Here is a 14091-nt window from a genome sequence, read left to right on the forward strand (position 1 = left end):
GCTGTTCCTTCCTGCAGCTGGAGCTGCCTCCTTGCCCTTCCTTCTTCGAGCACCTGGGGCTGCCTCCTTTCCCTTCCTTCCTGCAGCTCGGGCCGCCTCCTTGCTCTTCCTTCCTGCAGCTCGGGCTGCCTCCTTGTCCTTCCTTCCTGCAGCTGGGGCTGCTTCCTTGCCCTTCCTTGACTCACCTGGGGCAGGCACCCTTTCCTTCTGGCTGGCTCGTGGCTGGGATCCTTTCCCACCTGAAGTAGTTGGGGACACTACTGTGCCCGTGGACTGGGTGGTTAAAGTGCTTGCCTGGGTTTTGACCACCCTGGCCTGATGTGAGGGATGGGGAGGGGAGGGCTAGGGAAGAGGTCGATGTTGGCGAGGAAAAGCTTCTGAAGGACATTGGGATGGGAAGAGGGAGATGGTTTGGGAGTGGAGGAAGAGGGAGTGGTGGTCGGAGGTGTCAGTCTGCTGTGTTTGGGTGCAGATGCATAGGCGGAATGCTGTTATGAGGTGGATGGCTGTTGGGTGTCTGAGTGCCTACGTTTGTGTACCTTGCGAGGAGGGGGCACAGATACAGTGGTAGAGGACACAGGGGATGTGTGCATGGATGTGGGGGTGGTGACTGCCAGTGAGGGGTGTGTACTGATAGGTGTGCTGGTGATGATGGTGGTAATGGATGAGGATGTGGTGCATGCAGTTGTGAGTGTAGACGCAACTGGGAGGGAGGTGGAGGGCGAGGAGGAGGGGACACAGTGGAGGCAGTGGATGTTGGTATCTCTGATTCTGGATGTTGTTTGTGTGAGTGCCTGTGGGATAAAGTGTGGTGCTTGTATTTGCCATGTCCATTCTTGTGTGTTGTCCTGGGTGCCTGCTCATCTGCCTGTGTGCTTGAGATAGGTTTGGGTTGAGGGGAATGGGATTGGGTGGAGGAAGTTGGAGGGGGGAGGGTTGAAACAGGGACAATGGCTGCCATCAGAGAGGAGGCCACAGCCTGGATTGATCTCTGTTGGGCCGTGAAGCCAGTGCGAATGCCCTCCAGAAATGCATTTGACTGTTGCATTTGGGCTGCCAGCCCCTGGATGGCATTCACAATGGTTGACTGCCCAACAGAGATGGATTGCAGGAGGTCAATAGCCTCCTCACTCAGGGCAGCAGGGCTAACTGGGGCAGGGCCTGAGGTGCCTGGGGTGAAGGAGATGCTCACCCTCCTGGGTGAGCAGGCATGGGAAACTCACTGAGGGGCTGCTGGGAGGGCGGTGCTGGTACAGGGGGTGGAGGCTGTACCTGTAGCTGGGGTGGGCACAGAGGTGTCCACCACCACTAGGCAGCTTCCAATGGTGGAGGTATCCGTGTCCGAACTGTCCCCTCCAGTCTCCGCTGTGGTGCTCCCCTCGCCCTCCGTCCCACTATTGCCCTCACCGTCGGTGGATTCGGCCTCCTGGGTCCTGTGGGATGCAGCTCTCTCCGTCGCTGGTGCCTCTGCTCCTCCTCCAGATGATGCTAATGCACATAAGGGCAGGGTGACAAAACAAAAAGGGGGAAGGGTGAGACAAAGGATACAATTGGTCAATGGCGGCACCAACACCACCGTTGGCATACACAGCACACTCACACACAGGGACCAGCCCTACGCATTAGGCAATGTATTACCAGTCACAATGCTAGTCACCAGCCCATGGATAGGGCCATCTAATGCAAATTGCAGCATAGCTGAGACCCACAGACCCCTGCCCAGTAGTGGATGCCTAATAGCTTGGTTGGAGGACTTTCACATCAGAATCCTGCACAACGTTGGACCTACTCTGCAATGCCAGGCCTGACCTAGGGGCACCCACAGGGACCACCCCCCACCCAGATACCACCCACCAGGCATAAGTTGTAAATTAGGGCACTGTACTTACCCCCTTGTGGCTGCTGTGATGCCCCCAAGCGCCCATCTAGCACCGGATAGGCCACCACCAGTATGAGGGCCATCGGGGGGGTCAGGGTTAGACGGGCACCCCTTCCTCATTGGGAGGCCATCCCCAGCTGGGCCTCCGCTGTCTTCCGTGCCCAGCATCTCAGGTCCTCCCACTGTTTCAACAGTGGGTTCTTTGCCTGCCGTAGACCCCCAGGGTCCGCACGTCGTTGGCGATGGCACGCCATGTACCCATCTTTTGATGGTCGCTGACCTGCAGAGAAATAGACACAGGGAAAGGTATTAGTCCAACCGTCCTGCCTGTTACACTCAGGGCCCACCTTGCCCCTTCCCATCCCCACTGGCACAGACATGGCCCACCATACATGCTGTATGCTGCCCATCCACCAACCCCCCTCTACATGAGGCCTTCACACACAGCACTCCATGCATTCACGCCCTATGCATCGTGCTCACGGTGTACTCACCTGTTGGTCTGGCGCCCATACAGCAATCGATATTGGGGTAGGACCCCATCCACCAGTCACTCCAACTCCGCTGAGGTGAAGGCAGGAGCCCTTTCCCCAGTAACACGTGCCATGGTCGGTTCCAGACACAGATCACAGCAGCACTTGCAGTGTAGGTCCTCTTCTGTTGAAGGTCAGGTAACAAGTGAGTGCACAGATCGAAAATGGCGGTCACGTCCGTGGCGGTGCATACCATCACCACCGGCGTACATCACCGTTGGCCACTGGACCCAATAGGGCCCAATGATAACCAATGAGGAGTTGCACGGCGGTTCTCAACCGCCTCGGGCAACGGCGCACAACGTTGGCAGAATTACCTCATTTCCACCTGTCCCTCCATACAGGACAGGCGGACGTCATTTCAGGGAGGGGTGCAGGCCATGGATCCTAACTGCGTCATAGTTCACATATGCACTATTTGGACCCCTCCAACAAAATAATGTTACAACCACAATATGCATTGAACTGTAGTGGTTGGAATGTAGAGATAATGACCAGCTGCTTACTCTTTTGCCCCATAGATTGCAACTGCTGCGAATGAATAGGAGATGGAGACATCGCCCGTGTACTGTGTATTGTGCATGGGTGTGTTTCCCTCTTTGGCTGAATTTGCCCTGGCAGTTTTTCCTTGTGTGAGTTGTTATTTGGTGAGCTAGGTGATTCTCTCTAGTGTTCATGCTGTGCTGACAGGTGTCCATGCAGGTCTGTGAAGGGTGTCCATGCATTGGTGTTGCATGCAGGGCTTGGCATTGGGATGAGTGGGTCGTGATGGTGGGGTGTGTGGGAGATGGTGGAGTGATGGGAGTGAGGGTGAGGGTAAGGGTGGGGAATGTGATGGCATGCAGGTAGGGGGGAGGTAGTAATAGGGAATTGACTTACCAAAGTACAGTCCTCCTCCTACTCCTGCCAGGCTCTCAGGATGCATGATTACCAAGACTTGCTCCTCCCATGTTGTTAGTTGTGGGGGAGAAGGCGGGGGTCCACCTCCAGTCCTCTGTACAGCGAGTTGGTGTCTTGCTTCTATGGAACGTACCTTCCCCCGTAGGTCGTTTCACCTCTTCCTGATGTCATCTTTTGTTCTGGGGTGCTGTCACACGGCATTGACCCTGTCCACGACCCTCCGCCATAGCTCCATCTTCCTAGCAATGGATATCTGCTGCACCTGTGATCCAAATAGCTGTGGCTCTACCCAGATGATTTCCTCTGCCATGACCCTTAGGTCCTCCTGAGAAAACCTGGGGTGTCGTTGTGGTGCCATGAGTGTGGTGTGAGTGGTTTGGGTGAGGTTGTGTAGGGTGATGTGTTGGGGTGTGTGTTGTGAGGTGCGTGGGTGGTGTATAGGTTATGGTGGTATGTAGCTCTGGTTGTGTGGGTTCTCTTGCTGTCTCTCTTACTGGTGGCAATGGTTTGTAGTCGTAAAGGGTTGTGGGTAATGTGGGTGTGTGGTTTATAGTGGTGTGGGTGTGTGGGTGTGGTGTGTGTATAAGTGTCAGGTATGTGTGTTATTTAATTTTGACCAATGTGGGGTTGTTTTGTATGTGTGTGTGTATTTTTAGTGCAGCGGTATGTACCACCAATGGTTTACCGCCATTGAATGTCCACCGAGGTAATTTGTGGGTCATAATGTTGTGGGCATTGTTCTGTTGGCGTAACGGTGTGGGATTTGGATACCGACAGTTTATCACTGACCTTTGGACTGGCGGACTTGTGTGCAGCTATATAGTGATGGATTGGTATATGAGTGTCATAATATGGTTGGCAGATATCTGCTGCTGCGGCGATATGTTGGCGGCAGTCTGCGTGGCAGTAAGTGGAATTTACCGCCAATGTCATAATGAGGGCCAATGTGTCTCAATGTTGGTATAACCTGATAAAAAATATTTTTCATGATGTGAGTTAGCATGCATTTTAGGTTTACAGCCATGCTTGACTTTACTAGACGATGAGGATTCATGTCTATTCATGCTTCTCTGCCTTTTAGTGGTGTTCGACATCCTTGATCCCCACTCATTAAATCTTATGAATCAGTCTCTCTTACACACACAGACTCTCTCTCTCTCTCTCTCTCTATCTGTAAAAGGTGGACTTCCACAAGGTTCCATTCTTTCTGTTTTCTTACATGGAATCATAAATACTACAAGACAGATCCATCCACTTGCACTAATATGCTAATCATACTCCTCAGTTCCTTCGTGTCTCAGATCCCTCTAGCATCACAAATTTGAAAATCTTAGAGAAACTCAGTGAATGGATGTATATTATCTGCCAACTATAATCTAATTTCATTCTTCTGTTTTAAATTAACCCTACACCTTCAGAAAAAAATGGCTACATTAATTGCACTCAGCATGTTCCATTCTCTAGTCCCACACATGACGTTTCTTAGCTTTATCATCAACCAAAATCTGAACCTGACTGATTATAATGCCAAATCTGCCCCATATCAACTTCAGATACTCAAAAAACCTAAAGCATTCAATCCCTCACTCTGGCTTGCTTAAAAAATATGGCCTAGTACCTCGTTCTCAGCAATGTAGATGGACGAAATGCAGTCCTCAACTGGGGCTATGCTCTATGCAGCTGCTGTATTTGTTACATGCACCAAAAACTGACCACATCATACCTACCCTGCAACAACTTAAACTAACTTCCCCTCAAAGCAAGGATCAAGTTTAAAATGTCATCTATTACCCACGGTGCACACTGGTTTACCCTCCTATTCGAATGAGAAATGCAGTTCACTGGTAGAATATGGAATACAAGGAACAGAGGCAGACACCTCCTTGAAATACCCCAAACCAAAACAATCAGAACTTTGCATCATGCCTTCTCATCTCTTGCACCAAGACTATGGTACTCTATCTCTGACCAAATTAGACTCATCCCAGGGCTACTGGCATTTTGTAAAGAAGTCTTCAAGCTGTACTTGACTGACTGAGGACTCACTAAATATCATATCTATAATATACCTTATCCTATAATATGTTTAATGCAAATGCTAATATCTTTATATTAAATGCAAATATATTATAGGTCAAGCACTCTGCTGCTCTTGGCCTGTGTTTAAGCTACATAAATAATACAAATAAAGAAGTAAACTGCGCACGCAGGCCCTGCAGTAGCAGGCCTGAGACAGGTTTGAAAGGCTACTTTTATGGGTGGCGGAAGCAACGCTGCAGGCCCACCAGTGGCATTTCAGTTTTCAGTTTTCTGCATAAGAGGGGTCATGCAATGGGTGTTGCAGTGGACGTTTCATCGCAACACCCATTGCTTTTGACTCTGCCCCAGATTTACGAGAAATCGTAAATCTGTGACAGCACCAAAAAGTAATGCCACCCCAGGGGTGGCGTTAGCATGGCAAAACGAGGAGGAATGCTTTTATCTCTCATCATTTTTTAAATTTTTTGAATTTTTTGCATTCTGCAGCACACAGAGAAGTGACAAATTGCTATTGTAGATTGTTTATGTGCAGGAAAGTATTCCTTCCTGCACATAAACAATCATTCAAAAATGACGCTTTGATACTTCTATGTGTGCTGCATTCTGCAGCACACATAAAAGTGCCAAATCGCCATTGCAGATTGTTTATGTGCAGGAAGGAATACATTCCTGCACATAAACAATCCCTCTCCTCAACATAGACACCCTTGTACTATGGTGCAAGCATGCTTGCATTGGCACAGGCAGCTTAATTTAGCGCCGGTGCAGGGGGAAACGCAGAGCTGAGCCATATTCTTGTGAATGTGGCGTAGCCCGGTGTTTCAAAACTGGTGCGGTGCTGCTGATTTTGGCCCAGCACTGCGCTGTACCAGTTTCTTGTAAACCTGTCCTACCATAGTATCCCTAGGTGAAGCTCCCACAACATCTTGGTAATGGTGTCCAGACTGTCTCCTCTAAGTTACAGGATTGGGAGTGTATTTTAGAGTATCCTTTAGGTCACAATACACCGCAGGTGTCTATAGTGAGCACTAGATATGCAGTTCTCTGTATTTTTGGGGATTATATGCCTCTTGGCACAAAGGGAAAATGCGGGGCAGCACAGCTAAGCAGTCAGTTAGGGACTTTCATTCTTACACTTCTTGGCGTGGCCTCACTGGGTGAACTGTAGGTCTGCATCAATCATACGTCTCATAACTTAATGTGTGCAGTACTTTATTTGAAAAATAATAAGTGCCGGTGTCCAAAGTTCTGCTCAGACACCCGCGGCTGGCTCTATATAATGTCAAAGCGGGAATAGCAAGGGTATGCAGTCCCGAATCCACCGCAGGCCTCTTTAATTCAGTGTCATTCACTCCCTGCCTTGTTATCGCACTCTTACAGGTGTCTCCTTTCTCCCTTGGTGATGGATTTTCTGTATTTCTTTTCCTCCGTCTTTTCGTTTTTGTTTCCACACTGTTGGCCTCGGGAAATGTCTGATGTGGAGAAATAAGTGTCGGTCCCCAAAAATAAGTGCTGGTGCCCCTCACCGGGGTTCATAGGCTCAAATTAAGCACTGATTGTGTGACTGCAAAACAGAGCGATCTGTGAGAAAGGCCATCATTTTGCATTTTTAGTTGAGGAGTGGATTCATTACATCTTCAAGCCTTCCCCTATCATGGAGTATGTTAGTGACTAAAAAACAATGATGTCCGCGCTGTCCAGATGTTTCAATCTGCATGTGAACAATGATTTTGAGTACTAATTGATTGTTTGACTCATTTATTTAATTCAGGACTCTTCCACTTCATGACTCTCAAGGTGACATGCTGAACACACCCCTCAAACACTTCTGCCCCCCACCTCGGTGATGAGTCTCTTCTTGAAACCACAGCTATACTTATGCAACTACAGCTAGCACATGTAATTTGGTGAGATCAAAATGAACCCCGCAATTTGACTTTAATGGGTTACACAAAACAGTAGAGAGATTTTCAATGGGACTCAGTTGTTAAGCAATCTGAAAGTCCTCCTGAATTTCATCAACATCTAATTTATTTTGATTGATCCAGCTTAAATACTTTTGTTCATAACAATATAAGGTTGTTCTGCGTTTTCGGCCATTTTCCCTAATACCTCCAATTCCTTCCACATGGTTATGGTTACTAAAACCATCGCTAGGCTGACCATTTTCTTTTCCAATATCACTTTTTGAAACTTTGATTGCCATATGCACAGTAGCTCATTTTCCAGCCTGGTGGTCCATATATTTCCACGCAGATTACTTCAGGGTGCCTAACAAACGTGTACTCCTTCATTTGATCTAACAAATATCACGTGTCTCACCCAGTAGCCCAATTCCTGACAACCACCCTCCGACCTAGGCAACCCAAACACTAATGTTGCAATCGCACAACACACAGACCTGACCTTGTGCCCATCCCACTAAGTAAGGCACCTTCAAACTACAGAACACATATTCCAACTCATGCTCATTAACTCTCTCTCTCTGAAGTATTCCACACATCATACACTGCACACACCATCATCTTTCACACCCTTGACGACCTCTTGATCACATGAACATGGTTTATCCCCACATCCTAGCACATCCTAGATATCCTCCTTCCGAAAGGCAATAGATTCCATCATGTGGTCCATGGATATCAGAAGGGAGGAAGGCTCATTGTATTTCATAAGTCCTCCTGCTCCTGTACTCCAGGCATGCAAATAAAACAACTCTATCGAGCTTCTGACATGCTTCTTTTCACTCTCTGCCACACAGGACACCACCTTCCATCTCGTCTACAAGACTCCGGGGCAGAACAAGCACTTCACTGATGAATTCTCTGCTCTCTTTGCCATCTCATTCATCCAACATGCCACATCACCCTCCTAGGTCACTTCAGCTTCCCATAGAATTAAAGCTAAAAAAACATGGAACACTCTCTTCAACCTCATTGACACAATCAATGTGGGACAGCATGTTGGACAACCGGCATACTCCAACGCCCAGAAACTCAACCTTGTCTTCTCAACCTCAGCAACAATCCAATGGAAGCCACCCCTACCCCTGGTCAGACTACATCACTGTCCCTTTATCCCTACTCAGCGTCCTATCAACAAACAAAGGTCAAATGAAAAGAGAAGAACACATGTCCAGATCCTTTAACGATTTCTCTATAGCCAACTTAATGCTTGAACTCATCTTTCACGCTATTACTTCCACATCTGACACCAAATCTTTCAAAACAACTTTAAACACTTTATTGAAAACTATGTAAACATTCTTGCCTCAGTGTCAACACCAGAGCAGTACGCGCTCTACTGGCGACAAAAATGCAAAACCCCAGCACTCTCAAAACAACGTAATTTATGCATTGTGCTGATATGTTGTGGTTTAAACTTTTGCATTGCAGAGTTCAATCCGGAAAACATATTTTTAATTTGCTTACAAATACTGTTCCTTTGCAATGTATTGCTGCAGGTTTTCAGAGTGTGTTAGGGTGTGGCCCCTTTCCAGGGCCTTCCAGAGACTTTCCCTGCAACATGCCTGGGCGTGGTTCTGGGCTGGACCAATACTCTATAAAAGAGAGCCAGCCCAACTCCCAGTGCTCACTATTCGGAGGTCCCGGTGCAGAGCAGCAGCTTTTTCCTGAGCTCCTGTCTCGGCGGCTTATTTGGATCTTCCAGACTTCTGCACTTCATCCTTCATTGGTGATCATTATTCCAGGCGGTAACACGGTGGTTGGACTTTCCCGACACCGTTATTGAGAATTTTCATATTCTTGTTTTAATTCTTAAATGAGTAAAAGATTACTTGCGCGCTACCATTTCTTGACATTTATATGGTAGTTTACAAATAGGCAAGATGCACGATTTATTTTATAAAGGTTTGACTTTGTTATTCATTGCGTGCTACCATTTCTTGACATTGGTACGGTGGCTTAAGAATCGGCAAAACGCGCGATTCGTTTTATGGTGTTTAAACATTGTTGTCCATTGCGCGCTACTATTTTTTGACTGTACAGCCCTCCCATGCATTTTTTGTATGTTCGCACTATAAAAACTCAGCACACATACAAATCAGAGACTGATACCTGTTTTAAAATTTTGTTCATAAATGAAGATTGATTTACATTTCACCCTTCTGTATTTGGCTAACTGAAGTGGGTATACTCTATGGGCCAGATGTACAAGGCCCTAGCACCTCCTTGCTCCACATTAGGGCAATTCTTTTTAAGCTAATGTGGCTCAATGAGGCAAAAATCACTGCGCGCTATTTCCAAAGTGGCGTATTCCTACCTGCGCCAGGAATAATGGAAGCGTTCTGGCACTAGGAGGACCGCAAAAATGGTATAATGAAATCTACAAGATTTAATTGCACAATTTTGGCGTCATTTTTAAAGCCTGCTCAAAGCAGGCGTGAAAAGGACGCACTTTGAAATCAATGGGCCTCCTTGCACTTTGCTGCACTCGCGTCAATATTTTTGACACTAGTGCAGCAAAACACCACATTAGCATCAAACATTTTGATGCTATTGGCCTAATGTGCGCCATGGTGCGCCATATTGTAAATGAGTCGCACCCTTGGTGTCGTCAGGTGGCGGTGGGGGGGGGGGGGGGCAAGAAATCTGACACTTTAGTACTGATGCTCCAGATTCTTGTAAATCTGGGTCTATAACTCTTGGATGCTACATTGTTCTACGAAGGGAACATGTTTATTAAGGAAAATTGCTTGTAAAGAATAGAACAGGGCTCCAGCCATGCACCTCCTGTTAGGGAGTCTAAAATAAATGTAGTACATTTTGTGTATGGCAATGGTCCTATTGTGATAACAGTGCTCTCCTACATCTCCTTTTCGCTGTACATGAGTAGGTAATTTAAGTGTGAAGTGTCAATGTCATTCTGAAAAAAATCTAACCTGCTGAAAATTGTTAAGTAAAGATAAACAAAAATGTAGAATCCTATCAGTTGCGTCTTGCTGCACGGTGAAGTTGCGGGGTGACGCGTGGGGGTGAATAAATATTAAATTATAAAAAATTAAAAAATGCACCTTCCTCACTTCGTCGCAGCGCTGCTGCTCCTTCTTCCTGCGGTCAATCCTGGCGCTCTTCGGAGCAGCGTTATGCTTGACTGAAAGCCAGTGCCGGGCTGGAAAGAGCATAGTGCGCATGTATCTTTGACTGGCCCGAGACAGCTGACCAAACAGACATGCACACTGAGGGGAGTGCTCTGTGCACTCCCTTCACTGCTCATATGGCCCCATCCCTTTCAGAACAAAACGATAATAAACATGTTTATTATCGTTTCGTTGTAAAAGGTTTGGCGGGGAGGGAGAGAAGCTCCTCCACCACAACAAAAGAGCCACCGCTGAATCCCATCTGGGAAATTATATGTTAAGGTTGTTAAAATTAGACACATTTTACTGCATTTCCTACCAGTACTAACTTTAAAAATGAAGAAACCATTACAAGAATGTAAACTTTACAATGTACAGTTTTGCTTCTCCCAAATGAGTGGTATACAACACCCTTGATTTGTGGCAGTCTGTTAAAGGGAGAAGATACAGGGGATTTGGGGAAAGGTGTGCAGCAAAGCATGAGAAAAAGCTGAATACAGCCGGGTAACACAAATGCAACTGAGTTTAGGGGTCAGAGCAAAACCATAACCAGTAAACAGAAGAGAGAGAAATTAAGTAAGATTAAATATAACGCTTTAGGCTCCTTTATAACATGATAATTCATCAATTACAATTATTTTGGACATGCCAATTTTACCTGCTTTTTTGGTCTCAAATCGCTTTTGTTATAAGGTCTGGTGGCTTAGTGGGCTAATGCATTCAGTGTAGGGGCCTGTGTTTGACCTCGTGGTCATAGGTTCAAATCCTAGTGAGTCCATCAGCCTTTCATTCAGGTTCTGAGGTTGATAGAATAAGTGCCGTTGAGTAACAATAAACATCTGTTATTCAGCACCAATATCTCCATGGGTTAACTTGTGCTTTACAAATAAACATGTTATGTTTACTTTTTTTTCATGACTAATATTCGTTGTTTTTAAATTCATGAGGTACATTGAGCACCCAAGGGTAAATGTATTTATTATTTTCCACGTAATGCAGTGCTGCAACCAACTTTGATGCATTGCTCAAGGGGGAAAACAGAGCGCAGAGCCATACATACTAATATTGGCCTCCTACTGCTGTTTTCCACTGTGCTAGTGCTCTAAAAGGCTGCCTTACATGACATATCACCTCACAGAAGTAAATATATCTTCAAGATAACTAGATGTGGAGTTAAAAATGTAAATAAAAGTAAACTTACCAATACTTTTTGTTTCACCAAACTTTGTTTATTGGTCTTTTTTTTGCTTAAAGGATAACAAGAACAAAGAGTAAAACAGCATTACATCTCAGTGACATCAGAGATAGTACAATGTAGTAGGTTCATCTACAGGATGTAGTGACATTATTATCTTCTATCAAGCATTACAGCGGGTCTTGCCCGTACCAGTTTTACACCCTAAGGTCAGTCTAGTGCTTTAGCGTGTGCTAACACTGGGTTCAGTTCCGGGGGAATGTAACATACAGTATCTATGATTTCACACTGTGTTGCAGGCATCAACCTCAATTATTAATAAAGCCATAAACAATAAACATAAAACATAGCGCCTAGGGAACAGCTCCTTGTGAAGGTGTATGGTAGTGTTGATATCGGGATCAAGGTTCCCAGTAGATGGAGCCGCTGACTCCGAGTCATATGGTCTCCGGCAGCGGGGGGAGCACGAACAATTTAGGCAAGGCGCAGGATCAGCAGTTGCATTCTGCATTGGTCCTTGTCATAGCAGTATGCTACTATCCACATCTACCCTTTAACTTCTGTTGGCACCCGCGTATGCCTATATCTGGACAGTGCCTGCCGGTGTTGCCCCCTCCCCTGGGTTCCCAGCCCTCAGGGGTAAGGTGGGTCTCAATCAAACTGTGACCTGTCCCCCATTGCTTGTGGGCTCTCCCGCTCCTGCGACTCCCATGTCTCCAATATTTAGTACCATAGGGGGACAATAAGGCGTGTGAGAGCACACTCCGAGTGCCTCCTCCCGCTTCAATGCACTCAGCTCTGCCCATGCCCATCTATTTACATCTTACTTCCAGCCCATCAGGGTCAGGCCTGTAGGGGACTTCCAAGTTATAGCTATTCTGTGTGTAGCAAGGACCAAGGCTAAATCCAAGAATCTATTACCAACCTTCCCAGTGGCCGGTCTGGGAAATAGGCCCAACAGGCAATGAGCAGAGCTCGGTGTTAGGGGCCAGTTCACGACCCTCTCCACAGTATTCAGGGTCTGGCTCCAAAACTGCTACACCCTGGAGCATTCCCACGTCATGTGGTCAAATCTGAGTCCTCAGCATTACATCTGGCGCACCCTCTTGGTTCCCCGCCATAGATTGCTCTAAGTCTATGTGGGGTTAGGTATGTTCTATGGACATAATTGTATTGAGTGTATTTGAACTGGGTGTTGAGGGATACCTTGTGGGGGGAGGCCAGTGCTTTCTGCCATTCCGTGCCCGCTATCCCCCTTCCCAGCGTCACCTCCCATTTAGTTCTTAGCAGCTGCAGTGCCTTCCGAGTCATCTCGTTGAGGGTTCTATAGAGCCAGGTGACTAAGTGAGTACCCTCTCCTATTGTCAGCAAGAGCTGGAAGAGTTTGTGCTCATCCGACTCTGCATTCACAGTATCCCATAAGCTTCTTACAGCACCTGTTAGCACTCTGTGAGTAAGATATTGTCCTAGGGGTACTCCGGTCTCCACAGCAAGGTCTTCAAATGGGATTAATATGCCGGTCTGAAAGGTTTCCTTGTGTGAGTTGTTATTTGGTGAGCTAGGTGATTCGCTCTAGTGTTCATGCTGTGCTGACAGGTGTCCATGCAGGTCTGTGAAGGGTGTCCATGCATTGTTGTTGCATGCAGGGCTTGGCATTGGGATGAGTGGGTCGTGATGGTGGGGTGTGTGGGAGATGGTGGAGTGATGGGAGTGAGGGTGAGGGTAAGGGTGGGGAATGTGATGGCATGCAGGTAGGGGGGAGGTAGTAATAGGGAATTGACTTACCAAAGTCCAGTCCTCCTCCTACTCCTGCCAGGCTCTCAGGATGCATGATTACCAAGACTTGCTCCTCCCATGTTGTTAGTTGTGGGGGAGAAGGCGGGGGTCCACCTCCAGTCCTCTGTACAGCGAGTTGGTGTCTTGCTTCTCTGGAACGTACCTTCCCCCGTAGGTCGTTCCACCTCTTCCTGATGTCATCTTTTGTTCTGGGGTGCTGTCACACGGCATTGACCCTGTCCACGACCCTCCGCCATAGCTCCATCTTCCTAGCAATGGATATCTGCTGCACCTGTGATCCAAATAGCTGTGGCTCTACCCAGATGATTTCCTCTGCCATGACCCTTAGGTCCTCCTCAGAAAACCTGGGGTGTCGTTGTGGTGCCATGAGTGTGGTGTGAGTGGTTTGGGTGAGGTTGTGTAGGGTGATGTGTTGGGTTGTGTGTTGTGAGGTGCGTGGGTGGTGTATAGGTGATGGTGGTATGTAGCTCTGGTTGTGTGGGTTCTCTTGCTGTCTCTCTTACTGGTGGCAATGGTTTGTAGTCGTAAAGGGTTGTGGGTAATGTGGTTGTGTGGTTTATAGTGGTGTGGGTGTGTGGGTGTGCTGTGTGTATAAGTGTCAGGTGTGTGTTATTTAATCTTGACCAATGTGGGGTTGTTTTGTATGTGT

This window comes from Pleurodeles waltl, chromosome 6 (assembly GCF_031143425.1).
Source record: "Pleurodeles waltl isolate 20211129_DDA chromosome 6, aPleWal1.hap1.20221129, whole genome shotgun sequence".
Lineage (NCBI taxonomy): Eukaryota > Metazoa > Chordata > Amphibia > Caudata > Salamandridae > Pleurodeles > Pleurodeles waltl.